The sequence below is a fragment of the Choloepus didactylus genome, chromosome 7 (assembly GCF_015220235.1).
Source record: "Choloepus didactylus isolate mChoDid1 chromosome 7, mChoDid1.pri, whole genome shotgun sequence".
In the NCBI taxonomy this organism is placed as follows: domain Eukaryota; kingdom Metazoa; phylum Chordata; class Mammalia; order Pilosa; family Megalonychidae; genus Choloepus; species Choloepus didactylus.
Genome location: NC_051313.1, coordinates 82183521 through 82189596, shown reverse-complemented (window position 1 = coordinate 82189596; position 6076 = coordinate 82183521). Strand labels below are relative to the sequence as shown.

The following is a 6076-nucleotide window of genomic DNA, read 5'->3' as shown; positions in this document are numbered from 1 at the left end:
CCTACAGGCACAATAAAGTGGCAGCCCCAACCCTTGCAAGTGCTTGCACAACATCTGTGCTCCCCCAAACACTGGTGTGAAGGCTCCACCCTCTGCGGACACTGGCATGGCAGCTAGACTCTCCACAATCCCTGAGGAATAGGCTACACCCCCTGAGAAAATGGGTGGTGGCCAGATTCTCTGCAATCTTCAGGGCACAGGCTCAACCTTCTCAGAACAGTGGGGTAGTGGCCAGACTCTCCATGATTCCCTGGGAATGTGCTCCATCCTCTCTGAAGACTGAGGCAGCAGCATTTTTCCTGACAACGGGGTAGAAGGTCCACCCTCTCCAAGTGCCGGGGCATACTCACGCTTTCCACACACATGGGTGGACTTGCTTTCTTGGCCTGAGAAGATGTCTTTTGGTCAAGACTTCAACTTCCATGGTTCTCCCCTTTGAAATGATTTTTCCTTTAATCTGTTCCTTTTAGTCCAGGCTGGCAGTTGTTCCATTCATACAAAACAAAAGAAATTTGTTTGATTTTGCAAATAGTACACAGGGGTCCAAACCATCAGACAGTAGGACTTTCTACAGATTCTTCCTGGATAACTGCACCTCCAATCTAGATTTGCACTGACATGGCTGACAGATGCCATTCAGTGAAACCCTCACATGGAACACTGTTCTCTGGGAATTAGCTTTACAGAGGTTCAGAATTTTCCAAACCATCAATTTCTGGTTTCTTTGTGCCCAAGTGTTCAGTTTTCAGCTTATTCTTTTTCTCTCATTTTTTACTTAGGCTGCAAGGAGAAATCAGACTGAACTTTTCACATTTAGCTTGGAAATCTCTTCAGCTAAATATACAAGCACATCACTCTCAAATTCTGCCTTCCGTCTGGCATAAGAACTCAATTTTGCCAAGTTCTCAGCCATTTTTAAGCAAAGATTGTCTTTTTTTTCCAGTTTCTGATAACACATTCATCATTTTCTTCTAAGGCCTTCTCAGAAGTACCTTTGGTGTCCATATTTCTACAAACCATCTCTTCAAAGTGATCTAGGCCTTTTCTATCAATCGCTTCGGAATTATTCCAGCTTCTACCCATTACCCAATTCCAAAGCCATTTCCACATTTTTGGTATTTGCAATAACAGCACCCCACTCTCCTGGTACCAAAATTTGTTTTAGTTTCCTAGGTTGCTAATAACAGATACCGTGAAATGGGTTGGCTTTAAACAATTGGAATTAAGTAGCTTATAGTTTGAGGTCATAAGCATGTCCAAATCTAGGCATCATTAAGGCAGTGCTTTCTTCCTGAAGACTAGCTGCCAGCAGTCCTTGGCACTTCTGACACATGGCAAGGCATATGGCAGCATTTGCTGGACTTTCACTTCTCTTCCAGTTTTCATTGATTTCAGCTTCTTACGTTTGTGGCTTTCTCCTTCTCTCTCTATATTCATTCCATTTATAAAGGACCCAAGTAAGAGGATTAAGACCCATCCTGAATGAAGTGGTCACACCTTAACTAAGTAGCTTTGTCAAAAAGTCCTACTTACAATAGGTCCCAGCCACAGGAATGGATTAGCTTTAAGGATATGCTTTTCTGGGATACATATGGCTCCAGACTACCACAGTATGATGAAAATAGCACTTTATCTCTGTGGTCTTCCCCCAAACCAATAACTCCAGTCAAATCATGAGAAAAACATCAGACAAATCCTTGTTGAGGGACTTTCTAGAAAACACCTCACCAGTACTCTCAAAACTGCCAAAGTCATCAAAAATAAGGAAATTCTGAGAACTGTCAGAGCCAAGAGGAACGTAAGGAGACATGATGACTAAATGTAATGCTACATCCTGGATGGGATCTTGAGAAGAAAGACATAAGACTAAGAAAATTTGAATAGAGTATGGACTTTCGTTAAAAGAATGTATCAACATTGGTTCATTCATTATAACAAATGTCCACACTAGAGGGGAAACTGAATGTGAGATAGATGGGAACTCTGTACTATTGTTGTATAATTTTTATGCATATCTAAAACTGTTCTACAATAAAAAGTTGATTGAAAATGTGCATTATAATCAACAAAGTGCATTATATAAAACACCAATAGGAGATAATAAATACTTCCCTCCCATTTTCAATCAGAAGATAAACATTGATTGGTGTATTTGCACCTGATGGATCCTTAATGATCTTGCCAAGGATAATAGATGGATATGCTATTTAATGTTGTGAACTTGAGGGAAGGAGATCTTTCCTATATTTGTTGAGCATCTTCATTTTTGCAAGGCCCCATGCTAGGCACTTAATTAATGTTCATATCAACTCCATGGGAATTATGCCTTTTATTAAACGAAGGATCAGGACGTAAGCTGTTAACAAACATGTTTTCCATTGTTCTCCCTGTTCCACCCCCATCTCCACCCCAAATGACGGTGGTGTGATTCTATTTCATGTGTTTATGACTCCAAAGCCTGTATTCATTCCTTTACACTACCATTGTGCCTTGTCATTAGGTATAGTTTATGTTTCCTATGATAGTCCATATAATTTAGAATTCCTCTGACTTTTTAAAAAAACATATTACTACATATTAAACATTTTATTTAAAAGGGGGAGGTAGTGGTATAATAGAAAGAACACTGGTTCCAAACAGAGAGACCTAGATTAGATACCTGTACTGTACTATGTAATTGTGCTGTCTTCAGCACTTAACCTCAGGTTTCTCATTGGTGAACTGGAAACAAGTATTTCTTTCCAGGAGTGTAAGGAGCACTAAATGAGATTATGCAGCTAAAACTTAGCTTGAAAAAATTATCAGTATTCCCCTTAGAGGAACAATAGCATAGCAAATCAGCCCAGTAACTACAGGAAATACATAAGGACTACAGTGAGATGTTCTTCAAGAATTTGGAAGTCGGGCGGCGGTTATGCGCGGCAGCGAATGCGCACGTGCTCTCTGCCTTCGCGTGGGTTCGCGCTCCCGCGCAGGGCTGAGGCGGTGGTGGCGGAGGCTGAGGCGCCGCGAGTGGAGGGTCGGGGTCGGGAGAGGGTGGCTGGGGGCATGGACTGGGTGTTTCGGCCGCAGTGGCAGGAGCCGGTGCTTGAGCTCCAGCGACAGCTCTGAAGGAGAGGCCGCCTGCTCCTCTCCTCCCCACTGGTGTTACTCTGGAGAGAGTAACCTTTTTTTCAGGTGCTGACACTTCATGAACAGCTGTTCTCAATGACAAGATTGAGACAACACAGTGTTCATCCTCCCAAACTGGATTCCTTTTCATGTGGATCTTCTATTTCTGTGTCCTTTTTAACAACTTTCTGGGAAACGTTTTGGCTTACAACTGTTCATCCTTATCTATGCAATGAAAGGAAAGCTATTGCTGGGATTTTGAGGAGTTTCTCCCACAAGGATTCCTGTACACCTTAGAAGTACTTGTGGAAGAGTGGTGAAGGCGTGAAACCTGTGTCTCACAGCTGCATGTGTAGTCACCATTGAAGTGAAGCAAATGCCTACCTAATTTAACAGTGTTGGAATACTGAATCATTTTGAATTTGCAAATAAGCATATTAAGTTTCCTGATGGAGACTTCGGGCAAACCCCAAGATGCAGAGGCCAGAAAGGAGACAGAATCCAAACAAAAGTTGTCTAAGATGACCCACAATGCTTTGGAGAACATTAATGTGATTGTCCAAGGCCTGAAGCATCTCTTCCAGCACCAGTGCAAGAGGTCATCAGTGTCTCCACACAGGGTGCAGCAAATTCAGGCAGAGCCAGAACCTGAAATGGATTTGGAGACCCGGAAAGCGTGTGCTGAGATTAACAGTTTCTCCACTCACCCCGCAGCTCTGAATTGAGTTCTGAAGCAGATCTGAGTGCCACTCAAGATGAAGAGAGGGATGAACTTGCATAGTAGTTGGGGCAAGCCAGAAGCTCCAAAGGAAAGTCCCCAAATCAACAAGAGATCTGGCCAAGATGAGAGCTGTTATGCAGTCAGGCTGGCCCAGGTCTTCATCCATGACAGATGCTCCTACCAGCTCAGCTGTGATAGAAATAGCTCTTGCTGCTGCTGCATGTCTAACAGGAGAGGAGGCAACTGCAGAGCGGATTGAGAGATTGGAAGTAAGCAGCCTTGCCCATACTTGCAGTGCAGTGGCTTCTAGCACCAATGGTAGCATCCATACAGACTCTGTGGATGGAACAACAGACCCTCAGCGTACAACAGCTGCTATTGCTCATCTGCAGCAGAAGATCCTGAAGCTCACAGAACAGATCAGGACGTCCTTAAACAGTTCAGGACGACAACGTTGCAGAGTACTTGAAATTTGCCAACAGTGCAGACAAGCAGCAGGCAGCCTGCCTCAAGCAGGTCTTTGAGAAGAAGAACCAGAAATCCTCCCAAACCAGCCTCCAGCTACAAAAGAAGCTTGAGCACTACCACCGGAAGCTCCGGGAGGTAGAACAGAATGGGATCCCAGGGCAGCCAAAGATTGTCTTCTTCAGGGACATGCACCAAGGTCTGAAGGATGTGGGAGCAAAAGTGATGGTGTGGTGGACAGTGTCAATGATGAACTGTCCAGTTTCTCCCAGTCCATATGCAGCCCGGGCTGTGGTCTCAAAGCCCAGAGAAATCACCTCATTGATTCAGTAGAAATTTGGCATTGCACATCGCTAATCTGACGGACTCTTTAGTGGAAGGGCAAGTGGAGGATGGGGGAAAACGTTAGGGGTGATTTCAAACTTTCAGTCGAGTCCGAACTATGGTAGTGAGGAAGATTGTTCTAGTGCCACATCAGGCTCAGTGGGAGCCAACAGCATGACTGGGGGCATTGCTGTAAGAGCATCCAGTTCCAAAATAAACACCCTGGACCTCAGGATTTGATACACTACTACATGAGATCCAGGAGATCTGGGAAACCCAGGCCAGACTAGAGGAATCCTTTGAGACCCTCAAGGAACATTATCAGAGGGACTATTCCTTAATTATTCAGACCTTACAGGAGGAGCGATATAGGTGTGAACAATTAAAAGAACAACTAAATGACTTAACAGAGCTCCACCATAATGAAATCTTGAACTTGAAGCAAGAATTGACCAACATGGAAGAGAAAAATGCATGTCAGTCCTATCAACAGGCCCAGGACATCCAGGAGGCCATGAAGGCATGCCAAACCTATATCCCCAAGAAGGAACTACAGCAGCAGCAGCAGTAGCAGCAGGTGGTGCAGCTGGAAGGGCTGAAGAATGCCACTGCCCAGAACCTTCTGGGCAAACTCATCAACATCCTTCTGGCGGTCATGGCAGTCCTTTTGGTCTTTGTGCCCATGGTGGCCAACTGCGTGGTTCCCCTCATGAAGACTTGCAACAGGATGTTCAGAATTTTATTCCTTGTGGTTTTCCTTGCCTATGTCTGAAAGCTCTGGGATGCCCTCTTTAGCTATGTGGAACATTTCTTTTCATCCCCCAGGTGATGCTGGCACAAGAAGGCAGCTCTTCCCCTACCCTGTGGTGAGTGCATGCAGTGAAGAATACAGAGCAACTTACCTACTCTGAAGTTTTCTACAACAACAGAAGAGTTGAGTGAACCTGTTCACATTTAGAATAATGTTTTTTTTCTTCAAGAGAAACTATTGCAATAGTATTTTTTGGATTTTATCCAAGAAGATTTTTGGGCAAAAATCTTGGATCATTTTTATGTAGCATGATTTTCCTTGGGGTGCAAATCTTATAACAGTCCTTTAATATGAACCAACAATCTGGAGCACACTGAAGAACATTCTAAACTGTGGCTTGAATGACTGCACTAAACCCACTAAAAAGATGAGAAAACCTGACTACAGCAAACCAGTTCATCCTAGTCCTCTGCCTTGCCTGGACTCACCACCTATCCTGCTCCTAGACTAACTTCACTATGAAATCCGATCGCATTACATGTCTGAATTTTTGGATTTGGGGTGGATTTCCCTTGTGCTTGGAAGAACACATGGATCTCCCTGCCTTTCTCACCCATGTTGACCACTCATGTTAACCCTGGAAATATTATCACTTTTGAACCTGGTGCCTTAACATTTCTGCTAGGATACAAAAGTGAGAGCAT

General features: G+C 43.9%; 1 pseudogene; it reads left to right on the top strand.

The window, feature by feature from the left end:
* The first annotated feature begins 3851 nt into the window (after positions 1 to 3851).
* Positions 3852 to 5450, top strand: LOC119540129 (annotated as a pseudogene).
* Positions 5451 to 6076: the final 626 nt, after the last annotated feature.